The sequence below is a fragment of the Pseudophryne corroboree genome, chromosome 4, assembly GCF_028390025.1.
Source record: "Pseudophryne corroboree isolate aPseCor3 chromosome 4, aPseCor3.hap2, whole genome shotgun sequence".
In the NCBI taxonomy this organism is placed as follows: Eukaryota; Metazoa; Chordata; class Amphibia; order Anura; family Myobatrachidae; genus Pseudophryne; species Pseudophryne corroboree.
This window is the reverse complement of record NC_086447.1, coordinates 814,257,373-814,271,731: the sequence shown is the minus strand read 5'-3', so window position 1 is coordinate 814,271,731 and position 14,359 is coordinate 814,257,373.

Sequence of the window (14,359 nt, the reverse complement as noted above, 5' to 3'; positions counted from 1 at the left end):
GATGTACCGTGCAGACAGAGTTAGATTTGGGTGGGGTATGGTCAAACTGAAATCTGAATTGCAGTGTAGAAATTAAGGAGGCAATTTTACCCTGCATAGAAACAATATAACTTACTCAAGTAGCCCCAATACTTTTTCCGCATTTTCAAAAAAATATCCTGACCTTTTTTTTTTGTGTGACAAAAACACATAGAATCTATGATAAGTTAATGGATTTATTTGTTTCCGCTGACAAATTTGTGAAAACTGGCTTTAATCTGGGATTTTTTTTCTGAGCCTGCTGACATCCTGAAACCACACCCCAGATAATAGCTGCCAGCAGCCACACTTGTGGGGCTAATTGTATAACACTGGTGGTTCAAATAACCCGCAGTGAATTACGATGGCTAATAGAATTCCACTCATGGTATCTATACCCTTAGATACTGAGTAATTGATCAAGTACCTACATCAATACGTGATAGGACCAAAAGATTATTGCAATTGGAATCGAGTGGAATTTTTCTTTGGACACAGTGGGAGGAATTCAAATGTTTGAAAAATCGGTTGGGTGTCTGTTTTTTTCCCCTATTAGATAGGAAAAAACAGACACCCAAATGACTTTTCAAACAATTGAATATCCCCCTTTATGCCCCAGAGAACTTAATGAGTCACTAGGAATGAGCTGTTATTTATAAAACTACAAGTACTAGTCATGTTCACAATATTTTGCATGTTTCTGTTAGTAACATTGTTGCATGATTTACTCATCTATTACTGTGTCTGGTTACTTATATCAGTGTTAATCCTTGGTTGCACTAAATGTTATACCCCTTTCAGATCTCCAATGCCGGATTCCATCTGGGAATTAGAAACGAGTCCTTCCTGGGTGGGATCTGGCATTGGAACCTCTGCGCTGGCTTCCCGTCCCGGCAATATTTCGGGTCGGTTGTTATAGCGGTGGGGGGGCGGAGCCGGAAGCGAGGGCAGGGGTAGAGGCGGCGCTGGGAGATGGCACACAGCGCAGTCGCCCTGAGGGCGCAACTGCCAGCATCCTTGGTCTAAAGTCAGCAGCATTGTAATGAGTGAAACTGACTCATAACAAGCCTCCTCTGTGTGTGTGCTGCCGCCGGACTCCGGAGAGGAGCAGCTCTGGACCCGGGGGCAGGGGAGGAGGGAGCCGCAGCAGCGCAGAGTCATTGGTGGTGGCGCCGCTGCAGCTGTCCCTGTCCTTCACATTGACTGGCCGTGATCGCTCCCTCCCGAGTCCCCCTCCCTCCTCCACACACTATCAAAGCATTCCGGCAGGAGGAGGAAGGACCCTCCCCCCCACTCTCATCTATCCCTGGTCCCCCTCTATGGCCTGCCTCCTCCCAAAGTGATTTGCTGGGTGCTGACTGTGGTGCCGCTGGGATGAATGTCGGGCGGACGGATATGAGGAGCCTCTCTGCCCCTGCCTCAAGTGATCCCGTTTTTGCTTGCCTCGGCTCCAGTGGTGGTTACTGTGGTGGTTACTGTGCGCTGCTGTACTGTCACACTTCCTCAGCGCCGGCACTGTGTCCTAGTACAGGGTTTACAATGAGCAGCTCTATGGGGTATATGCAATTGCGGTCGAATTGCCGCAAATGTCGAAAAACGGGGCATTTTCTACACAAATTTTTTTTCCGACAATGCAATACAGTACTTTTCGACAAAAAAACGGACGTTTCAGATTCGACTTTTTGAAATTCGACAGTTGTCAAATTCGACATGTCTGCAATGGTAAAAATGCGGCTTTTCGACAAAAGTATATTCAATTGAAGAATGTCGATTCGACAACAGTGCTCTTCGACAGTAATTTCGTCAATTTCATTCCGCCTCACTTTGCTGGCGGAATCTAATAAAAAATTTTAAAAACATGTTTTTTTTGTGTGTTTTTTTTATTGCTAATAGCATATCTATTTATATTAGAAGGGATTATCTACTTGGTTTGTCTATTAGGAGACACAAGTATTATTTATATATTTTTTAAAAGAATATATATTGTTTTTAACTGACTAAAATAATATGGAGAGATCAGAGCATGGTTTTCAGTGGGAAGGGGTGGGAATGGTTTAAAATCCAGAAAAAAAATGCGTGGGGTCCCCCCTCCTAAGCATAACCAGCCTTGGGCTCTTTGAGCCGGTCCTGGTTGAAAAAATACGGGGGGAAAAATGACAGGGGATCCCCCGTATTTTCACAACCAGCACCGGGCTCTGCGTCCGGTCCTGGTGCCAAAAATATGTGGGACAAAATGCGTAGGGGTCCCCCGTATTTTTAACACCAGCACCGGGCTCCACTAGTCAGAGAGATAATGCCACAGCCGGGGGACACTTTTATATCGGTCCCTACGGCCCTGGCATTAAATCACTAACTAGTCACCCCTGGCTGGGGTACCCTGGAGGAGTGGGGACCCCTTAAATCAATGGGTCCCCCCCCCTCCAGCCACCCACGGGCCAGGGGTGAAGCCCGAGGCTGTCCCCTCCCCATCCATGGGCTGCGGATGGGAGGCTGATAGCCAAGTGACACAAAGAAAGAATATTATTTTTTTGTAGCAGAACTACAAGTCCCAGCAAGCCTCCCCCACAAGCTGGTACTTGGAGAACCACAAGTACCAGCATGCGGGGGGAAATCGGGCCCGCTGGTACCTGTAGTTCTACTGCAAAAAAAATACCCAAATAAAAACAGTACACAGACACCGTGAAAGTAAAACTTTATTACATACATGCCGGCACACACATACTTACCTATGTTGACACGCCGACTCTGTCCACTTCTCCAAGTAGAATCCACGGTGTACCTGAAAAGAAAATTATACTCACCAAAATCCAGTGTAGATCTGTCCTCTTCTGAACTTGTAATCCACGTACTTGGCAAAAAAACAAACCGCATTACCCGATCCACGCACTGAAAGGGGTCGCATGTTTACACATGGGACCCCTTTCCCCGAATGCCGGGACCCAACGTGACTCCTGTCACAGAGGGTCCCTTCAGCCAATCAGGGAGCGCCACGTCGTGGCACTCTCCTGATTGGCTGTGCGCGTCTGAGCTGTCAGACGGCACATCGCACAGCCGCTGCATTATTTTCAATGGTGGTCACTTTGCGGTCAGTGGTGAGGCTACTCGCGGTCAGCCGCTGACCCCTTTCAGTGCGTGGATCGGGTAGTGCGGTTTGTTTTTTTGCCAAGTACGTGGATTACAAACTCAGAAGAGGACAGATCTACACTGGATTTTGGTGAGTATAATTTTATTTTCAGGTACACCGTGGATTCTACTTGGAGAAGTGTACCGAACCTCGTGCCAACATAGGTAAGTATGTGTGTTTCGGCATGTATGTAATAAAGTTTTACTTTCACGGTATCTGTGTACTGTTTTTATTTGGGTATTTTTTTTGCAGTAGAACTACAGGTACCAGCGGGCCCGATTTCCCCCGCATGCTAGTACTTGTGATTCTCCAAGTACCAGCTTGCGGGGGATGCTTGCTGGGACTTGTAGTTCTGCTACAAAAAACAATACTCTTTTATTTGACAAAAGGCTATCAGCCCCCCATCCGCAGCCCTTGGATGGGGGGACAGCCTCGGGCTTCACCCCTGGCCCTTGGGTGGCTGGAGGGGGGGACCCCTTGATTTAAGGGGTCCCCACTCTTCCAGGGTACCCCGGCCAGGGGTGACTAGTTGGGTATTTAATGCCACGGCCGCAGGGACCGGTATAAAAGTGTCCCCCGGCTGTGGCATTATCTCTCCAGCTAGTGGAGCCCGGTGCTGGTGTTAAAAATACGGGGGACCCCTACGCTTTTTGTCCCCCATATTTTTGGCACCAGGACCGGACGCAGAGCCCGGTGCTGGTTGTGAAAATACGGGGGATCCCCTGTCAATTTCCCCCCCGTATTTTTACAACCAAGACCGGCTCGAAGAGCCCGAGGCTGGTTATGCTTAGGAGGGGGGACCCCACGCAATTTTTTTCTGGGTATTTTAAACACTTTTGTGCCGTCCAAAAAGTCGAATCCAGGACGCACACTATCCGTCAATTGGTCCGTTTTTCGACAGCGGGACTGTCGAATCCGTTTTTTATTGAATATGTCGAATTCGGGTCCCGGCGGGAGGCTATGTGACTGTCGAATTGTGTCGAATTTAAAAACGGTTGAATTCCAGCCGGAATTTGACCGCAATTGCATATACCCCTATGTCTTACTCCAGCACGGGCCTCACCTACAACCAGGACTACAGCAGCAGAGGTGACAAGAGAGTCTACAGAGCTGACACAGGAGGCCACACCTGCCGGTTTCAGCTCTACACAGGCTGGCCTGCATTGATCTAAAAAAGTAAGGGGGAAGGGGGGGTCAGGAGATTTGAGGGGATCAGGAAGGTGTAGGAGATGTGATGTCCCCTCTGTAATCATGCTGTAGACCTGTGCTAGTGTGATGCTTGTAGTTCTACAGCAGCGGAGACATGCACTGCCTGTTTCTGCCCTGGTGCCGCCAGGAGGAAGTGTCAATCTTGACCGAACGTATATATGAGGAGCCGCTCTGCCTCACTTGATCGTCTCTCTGCCCGTCCCAGCTTCCATAGTGCTGACCCTGCCTGCGCACATCTCAGACTGAGCCAGTCATGAGACGGCAAAAGTAGGGCATAAAAACGGTTTACATATGATTTGCTGGCAGACGGGATCCCGGCTGTCAGTGTCTTGACAAGTGGTAAGAGTCACCTTGCGGGCTAAGTGGCTCGCTACGCTCGCCACAGGACCTACATGTTCTATTCTCACTCTATGGGCGCCATGGACACCCACGAATGGGAATAGCCCTGTTGCGCCCTTATTCTGGCTGTCAGCATTGTCAGCTGTTGGGATTCTAGCATTGGTATCCTGACCGTCGGGATTCCAACAGCTGGCAAATTGACCGCTTCCCATAAAAACATTATTGGACTACTGCTTTGTGCAGTACCTGATCCAGCAACTATTGGTTTACACAATTGGCTCTGACTGCACAGAATGGATGTTACAGTGGTCCTCATTCACAATGGTTTGAAAAATGCACAATATTGCAGTGTGTCTGCCTCAAGCCACCTCACAGATATCGCCTTCAGTCTTCCCCTGTCACACACTGCCCCCTCCCATCACCCACAATCTCCTTGTCAGCCTCTCCCTGTCAATCTCTACCTTCCATTCACCCTCAGCCTCCCCGTCACCCTCTGCCTTCCGCTGTTACCCAATGCCTCTCACTGTCTCCCCCTGCCTCTTGCTGTCTCCCTCTATATCTTCCAGTCACCCACTGCCTCTTCCTGTCTGCCTCTCCCTGTTATCCTCTACCTGTCCATCTCCCACTTACTCCACAGTCACCCACTGCCTCTTCCTGTCTGCCTCTGCCTTTTACCCTCTACCTCTCCATCACCGTCAGCCACTGCCTCTTCCTGTCACCCACTGCCTCTTCCTGTCTCCCCAGTCACCGCAGCGCAGGCTTGGACTGGCCCACAGGGGTACAGGGGAAACCACTGGTGGGCCCCACTTTCTGGGCGGCCCCACCTCCTGCTCTTAGGATCAGGTTCCAGACTGTGCACTTGAATTATACATTATACATATGTTACCTTATACTGGACTATGGTGTATTTTCTACAGTGCATTGCTGTTATTAATCTGGTACATTATCATGCATGCAGCAGCTGAATTTACTGTATATATTTATGAAGGGGCCCAGATGTTGCACTCTCTAATGGTTAGTCAAACCAATAAGGTGGCAGGCCACACCCCCTCTGCGGACTGGTCACACCCCTAAACATGGGCCCCTACAACTGCATTCCGCCGGTGGGCCCTACATGCCCCAGTCCGACACTGCCGCAGCATCTCCCGCTGTCTCTCACTGCTTCTCCCCAGTCACTCATGGAGGAGGAGGAGGGGGCCAGAGCATATTTTTGCACCTGGGCCCAACACCCGCAAGTTCCGCCAATGCTGGGGGCATATGTGTACCTGGCACTGGGGGTATATGTGTACCTGGCACTGGGGGCATATGTGTACCTGGCACTAGGGATATATGTGTATCTGGCACTGGGGGCATATGTGTACCTGGCACTGGGGGCATATGTGTACCTGGCACTGGGGATATATGTGTAACTGGCACTGTGGGGCATATGTGTACCTGGCACTGGGGGCATATGTGTACCTGGCACTGGGGGCATATGTGTGCCTGGAACTGGGGGCATTTGGGCATATGTGTATCTGGCACTGGTGGCATATGTGTACCTGGCACTGGGGATATGTGTACCTGGCTTTGGGAGCATATATGTATCTGGCACTGGGGATATATGTGTACCTGGCACTGGGGGCATATGTGTACCTGGCACTGGGGGTATATGTATCTGGCACTGCACACAACGCATATGCCGTAATGCGTAAAAGGGACTCTGCCTGCCGTAATGTGTAAAATGGGCTCTACCTGGTATAGTGGCGCTACTGTGTGGCGTAATTTGAATAATGGAGACTACTGTGCATTGGTATTACTATGCATTGGTATTACTTACTGTGAATTGGTATTATTTTGCGCCCACACCCCTACCCCTTGAAGCCACACCCCTATATTTTTGGCACGCGCCTCCGGCGCACTCTGGCCCTCTTTAAAATAGGGGGAGGCGCTGATACCATTTCTTGCACACAGCGCTAAAATGTCTAGTTACGGCACTGCTATGTAGTAAATGGGTCCTGGGTCGCATCGACTCAGGAATCTGTTTACGCTGCCACTGACCCGGTATTCAACCCGGGAATAACCCTACTTGTTATTCTCCAAGGTCCCTTTCACACCACACACTGACCTGTGTTGATTCGGCAATATGCCGGGTCGATACCGGGTTATTTTTGCGATGTGAAAGGGGTATTAGTATTTCTGTATATGCATGTAACACTGCCTGCTGAATTGCTACGCCGCTTGCATCAAACATCTCTAATGGCCCATGGTTAGATTTGTTAACGCATTTTTATTTTGGTTTGAAATATGATTTTTACATTATTGTATTCTTATTGCACATGTTGACTGTACTGTTACTTTTACAAATGCGGTCATGTGATTAATTAATAGTGCACACCTGGGTAGTTCAATGCTGAAGAAGAGAGAAAAAGAATGTCTCTTTGTTGGCGCACAAAGGAAAATTAAAAGTTAAGTTTTCTCTTGCATCCTAGAGGATGCTGGGGTCCACATTAGTACCATGGGGGGAATAGACGGGTCCCTTGGGAGCCATGGACACTTTAAGAGGTTAATAGTGTGGGCTCCTCCCTCTATGCCCCACCTACCAGACTCAGTTTAGAAAATGTGCCCGGTGGAGTCGGTCACAGCTAGGGGAGCTCCATAGGCGATTTTCTAGTTTTATTGTTTTTTTAAAGAGATAGGCACAGGGAGGCTTCTGGCAACAGCCTTCCTGCTTCATGGGACTATCTCCGCTGACAGGACACTGAGCTCCTGAGGGTAATGATCGCAAACCCCCGAGGTGACCGCTCACTCCCGCAGCATGCCGCCACCCCCTAACAGAGTCAGAAGACGTCGGTGGTGAGTAGGTTACCGGTGACCCGACAAGCGGGGAACCAGTGAGTATGGCAGCATCAGGGTGGGAGCGCAGCGCTGAAGCTGCGCTCCGGAGGGCTCAGAGGTACTGAAGTGGGGCGCCCTTGGCCAGCGCAATACCCTTAAAAACTGGTCATTGGGCTATCAGGGAAGGCTTTCTACTGCTAGCAATATGTTTTACCTCAGGCCAGTATAATCTCAAGTGCGGGAAGACGTGCCATTACAGGGGGCGGAGCTTCTCCTAAGAGCGGATCCAGCAGCTCACCAGTGCCATTTTCTCCCTGCAGATCACACACAGAGACGCTGGGGGCAGGGGGGGATGTTTATTCACTACTCTGCACTGTGTAGTCTATCATCTAGGATAGCTCATACCGAGACTGAAACACAGGCTTTGAGAACATCTGTGGAGGTTTTGTCTGGTTCTGTTCCCACTACCTCATCAAAATCCCCTGGTATATGACCAAAAAAGCGTGCACTTGGCCAACTTATGCAAGTCGACATGGATACCGACTCTGATACAGGAGACGATGATGGGGATATGCGGGGTAGGGGGTGGGGTGTTTAAGGCATCCCTTGCAGCTCATGATTGAGGCCATTAGGGATTTGTTACACATTACTGACAAAGCACCTGAGCAGGTCGAGGAGGCTTACGTTACAGAAAATAAGAAAGCCTCCCTGACCTTCCCTGCGTCTAAGGAATTAAATGCATTATTAGAAAAATCCTGGGAAAACCCAGTGAAAAAATTCCAGATCCCTAAACGGGTTGTCATTGCTTTTCCATTCCCTGTTGATAGGAAAAAGTGGGAAAACCCCCCTATAGTAGATGCTTCTGTATCTAGACTGTCTAAAAAGGTGGTTTTACCTGTCCCTGGGTCTACCGCTTTGAAAGAACCGGCAGACCGCAAGATTGAGACTACGCTCAAATCCATATACACTGCTTCAGGCATGGCGTTAAGGCCCACTATTGCCTATGCATGGATATCTAAAGCCATAGTAAAGTGGTCAGGCACATTACTAGAGGAATTAGATTCTATGGATAGAAGTGACATTGAAATGTTTCTACGTCATATACAGGATTCTGCTGGTTTCATGGTGGAGGCCATGAAGTACCTGGGTCATGTGAATGCAAGGACGTGTTCCATGGCTATCTCGGCACACAGGGGACTCTGGCTGCGCCAATGGTCTGCAGATGCAGAATCCAAGAAAAGTGTGGAGAACCTACCCTTCACAGGTCAGGCTCTATTTGGGGAAGCATTGGATGTGTGGATCTCCACGGCAACCGCGGGTAAGTCAACCTTTCTTCCCTCAGCCACTCAGGCACCAAAGAAATCCTTTTCTACATCTACAATGCAGTCCTTTCAGACCGCAAAGGGTAAGAAGTCCAAGCCCCCTACCACTTTCTTCAGAGGTGGTCGGGGAAAATCCAGAAAACCTGCACCTGCAGGTTCCCAGGAACAGAAGCCTGGTTCTGTTTCCTCAAAATCTTCAGCATGACGGTGGACCTCCCAGCCTGGAGATCGGGCTGGTGGGAGCAAGACTCAGACATTTCAGTCACCTCTGGGTGTCATCAGGCCTGGATCCCTGGGTACAGGATATCGTGTCCCACGGGTACAGACTGGAGTTTCAAGAACTCCCACCTCACAGATTCTTCAAATCAAGCTTTCCTGCTTTGCTGACAGAAAGAGCTATCCTACAGGAAGCCATTCAAAAATTGGAAAAGGCAAATGTCATTGTTCCAGTTCCACCTCATCTGAAAAGCAAGGGTTACTATTCAAACCTGTTTGTGGTACCGAAACCGGACGGTTCGGCCAGACCAATTTTGAACCTGAAATAGTTAAACCCTTATTTGAGGGAATTCAAGTTCAAAATGGAGTCTCTGAGAGCAATGATCTCAGGTCTGGAGGGGGGGGGGATTCCTGGTATCCCTGGATTTCAAGGATGCATACCACCACATGGCCGCCACACCAGGTTTATCTCAGATTTGCACTGTTGGACTGTCACTATCAGTTCCATGCACTGCCATTCGGCCTATCCACGGCACCGAGGGTGTTCACCAAGGTAATGGCAGAGATGATGCTACTCCTCCGCATTCAGGGAGTAAACATAATTCCATATCTGGACGATCTGCTGATAAAGGCATCTTCCAGGGAGACGTTGTTGCAGTCCATTGCTCTCACAACTCGACTGCTCAGGGATCATGGATGGATCCTGAATCTTCCAAAGTCACATTTGGAGCCGACAAGGAGATTGTCTTTCCTGGGTATGATCCTCGACACGGAAGTGCAGAGGGTGTTTCTACCGGTGGAGAAAGCGTATGGTCCGGGATGTCTTGAAGCCTGCCCGGATATCAGTGCATCAGTGCATTCGCCTTCTGGAAGATGGTTGCCTCCTACGAGGCTCTACAGTACGGAAGATTTCATGCACGGTCCTTCCAACTGGATCTACCGGACAAGTGGTCGGGATCTCACCTGCACATGCACAAAGAATACATCTATCGCCGAAAGCTCCACTCGGTATTCAGAACTGTATCCTTCTAACCACGGATGCAAGTCACAGAGGTTGGGGCGCGGTCACCCAAGAGGAAACCTTCCAAGGAAGGTGGTCAAGTCTGAAATCCATTCTTCCGATACACATTCTGGAACTAAGAGTTGTGTACAACGGTCTTCTACAAGCGGGCCATCTTCTGCAAAATCAGGCCATTTAGGTGCCGGACAATGTAACAACAGTGGCCTACATAAACCGACAGGGCGGAACGAAGAGCAGAGCTGCAATGGCAGAGGTAACAAGAATCCTCCTCTGAGCAGAAAAGCACATGGAGGCGCTGTCGGCAATCTTCATTCCGGGAGTGGACCACTGGGAAGTAGACTTCCTCAGCAGACACGATCTCCATCCGGGAGAGTGGGGCCTCCATTCGGAAGTGTTCACAGAGGTGATAAGTCTTTGGGGTGTACCTCAAATAGATGTCCTCCCGCCCCAACAAGTGGCTTCAGAGGTACTGTTCCAGGTCGAGAGACCCACAGGCAGTGGCGGTGGACGCCCTGGTAACACCGTGGGTGTAAGTCAGTGTACGTGTTCCCTCCACTTCCACTCATCCCAAGAATTCTAAAACTCATAAAGAGAACAAGAGTTCAGGCGATCCTCATTGCTCCGGACTGGCCAAGAAGCGCTTGGTATATGGATCTTCTGGAGTTACTGCTGGAAGATCTTCCTCTTCCTCTTCGCGAGGACCTTCTGCAATAGGGGCCGTTTGCCTATCAAGACTTACCACGGCTACGTTTGATGGCATGGAGGTTGAATGCCAGATCTTAACTCGGAAAGGCATTTCTACCAAGGTTATTCCTACCCTGACTCAGGCTAGGAAAGGAGTAATGTCTAAACATTACCATTGCATTTGGAAAAAGTACGTGTCTTGGTGTGAATCCAAGAAGTTTCCAATGGTGGAGTTTCAACTTGGGCGATTTCTCCTCTTCCTGCAAGCAGGTGTGGATGTGGGCCTGCGTTTGGGCTCCATAAAGGTCTGAATTTTGGCCTTGTTCATTTTCTTCCAGAAACAATTGGCTGCCCTCCCTGAGGTTCAGACTTTCTTGAAGGGGGTTCTGCACATCCAGCCTCCCTTTGTGCCTCCTACGGCACCTTGGGACCTTAACATGGTGCTGCAGTTCCTGCAGTCGGATTGGTTTGAACCTTTACAGGAGGTTGAGGTCAAGTTTCTTACTTGGAAGGCGGTCACACTGTTGGCATTAGCATCTGCTAGACGTGTCGGAATTGGGGGCATTGTCCTGCAAGAGCCCCTACTTGATTTTCCATGAGGATAGAGCTGAGCTCAGAACATGTCCGCAGTTCCTTCCAAAGGTTGTGTCAGCTTTTCACATCAACCAACCTATTGTGGTGCCAGTGGCTACTGACTCCTCTATCACCTCAAAGTCCTTGGATGTTGTAAGGGCTTTGAAGATTTATGTGAAGAGAACCTCTCGTCACAGAAAGTCGGACTCTCTGTTTGTCCTTTATGATCCCAAAAAGATTGGGTGTCCTGCTTCTAAGCAGACGATTTCTCGCTGGATTAGGTTCACTATTCAGCATGCTTATTCTACGACAGGATTGCCGTGTCCAAGATCTGTTAAGGCACACTCTACTCGTAAGGTGGGTTCTTCCTGGGCGGCTGCCCGGGGCGTCTCAGCTTTGCAACTTTGCCGAGCGGCTACTTGGTCAGGGTCGAACACGTCTGATAAGTTCTACAATTTCGATACTTTGGCCTCTGAGGACCTAAAGTTTGGCCAATCAGTTCTGCAGGAGCCTCCGCGCTCTCCCTCCCGTACTGGGAGCTTTGGTACATCCCCATGGTACTAATGTGGACCCCAGCATCCTCTAGGACGTAAGAGAAAATAGGATTTGAATTACCTACCGGTAAATTCTTTTCTCGTAGTCCATAGAAGATGCTTGGTGCCCGCACAGCGCTTCGTTTCCTGCAGAAGTTACTTGATTCAGTACTGCCTTGTTCCTTGGTTAAGTACTGCTTTGTTACTTAGTTACGTACTGTTATTCAGCTGTTGCTGAGTGTTCAAGCTGGTATGCTTGGTTTGCCTTGTATGTGTGAGCTGGTGTGAATCTCACCACTATCTGTGTATTTCCTTCTCTCAAAGTATGTCCGTCTCCTCGGGCACAGTTTTTTCTAGACTGAGTCTGGTAGGAGGGGCATAGAGGGAGGAGCCAGCCCACACTATTAAACTCTTAAAGTGCCCATGGCTCCCAAGGGACCCATCTATACCCCCCATGGTACTAATGTGGACCCCAGCATCCTCTATGGACTACGAGAAAAGGATTTACCGGTAGGTAATTAAAATCCTATTTTATTATATTCATTAAGAATGTCCAATCACGAAATAAAGACAATACAACATAAATACACTTATAGTTAATAAAGTGCTCAATAAAGTGAAATTTAAAACCAAGGCTCGCTACCTGTGTTGTATCTTTATTTATCAAATGATTTGAATATATTGCTGCAGATCAAAGTCCAAACATCAATATATGATGGACCATTATTCATGAGAGAAGAGAATATTATCAGCCATCAATTACGAGTTCAATAATCACCCCAAGATTAGTTGTTCGATATTCCACATATAATGTGAGTATTGTACAATTGCAGCAATATATTCAAATAATTTGATAAATAAAGATACAAGAAGGAGAAGCTGAGTGCTGTGTCATCACACACATTTCTCTGACGTCCTAGTGGATGCTGGGGACTCCGTAAGGACCATGGGGAATAGCGGCTCCGCAGGAGACTGGGCACAAAAGTAAAGCTTTAGAACTACCTGGTGTGCACTGGCTCCTCCCCCTATGACCCTCCTCCAAGCCTCAGTTAGATTTTTGTGCCCGAACGAGAAGGGTGCACACTAGGTGGCTCTCCTGAGCTGCTTAGTGAAAAGTTTAGTTTTTTATGTTCAGTGAGACCTGCTGGCAACAGGCTCACTGCATCGAGGGACTAAGGGGAGAAGAAGCGAACTCACCTGCATGCAGAGTGGATTGGGCTTCTTAGGCTACTGGACATTAGCTCCAGAGGGACCGATCACAGGCCCAGCCATGGATAGGTCCCAGAGCCGCGCCGCCGGCCCCCTTACAGAGCTAGAAGACAGAAGAGGTCCGGAAAATCGGCGGCAGAAGACGTCCTGTCTTCAACAAGGTAGCGCACAGCACTGCAGCTGTGCGCCATTGCTCTCAGCACACTTCACACTCCGGTCACTGAGGGTGCAGGGCGCTGGGGGGGGGGGCGCCCTGAGACGCAATAAAAACACCTTGGATGGCAAAAAATGCATCACATATAGCTCCTGGGCTATATGGATGAATTTAACCCCTGCCAGAATACACAGAAAAACGGGAGATAAGGCCGCCGAGAAGGGGGCGGAGCCTATCTCCTCAGCACACTGGCGCCATTTTCCCTCACAGCTCCGTTGGAGGGAAGCTCCCTGGCTCTCCCCTGCAGTCACTACACTACAGAAAGGGTTAAAAAAGAGAGGGGGGCACTAATTATGCGCAGTATTAAAAATACAGCAGCTATAAGGGGAAAAACACTTATATAAGGTTATCCCTGTATATATATAGCGCTCTGGTGTGTGCTGGCAAACTCTCCCTCTGTCTCCCCAAAGGGCTAGTGGGGTCCTGTCCTCTATCAGAGCATTCCCTGTGTGTGTGCTGTGTGTCGGTACGTTTGTGTCGACATGTATGAGGAGAAAAATGATGTGGAGACGGAGCAGATTGCCTGTAATAGTGATGTCACCCCCTAGGGGGTCGACACCTGAGTGGATGAACTGTTGGAAGGAATTACGTGACAGTGTCAGCTCTGTATAAAAGACAGTGGTTGACATGAGACAGCCGGCTACTCAGCTTGTGCCTGTCCAGACGTCTCATAGGCCGTCAGGGGCTCTAAAGCGCCCATTACCTCAGATGGCAGATATAGACGCCGACACGGATACTGACTCCAGTGTCGACGGTGAAGAGACAAATGTGACTTCCAGTAGGGCCACACGTTACATGATTGAGGCAATGAAAAATGTTTTACACATTTCTGATAATACGAGTACCACCAAAAAGGGGTATTATGTTCGGTGAGGAAAAACTACCTGTAGTTTTCCTGAATCTGAGAAATTAAATGAGGTGTGTGATGATGCGTGGGTTTCCCCCGATAACAACTGATAATTTCTAAAATGTTATTGGCATTATATCCTTTCCCGCCAGAGGTGAGGGTGCGTCGGGAAACACCCCCTAGGGTGGATAAAGCGCTCACACGCTTGTAAGAACAAGGGCTCTACCCTCTCCTGA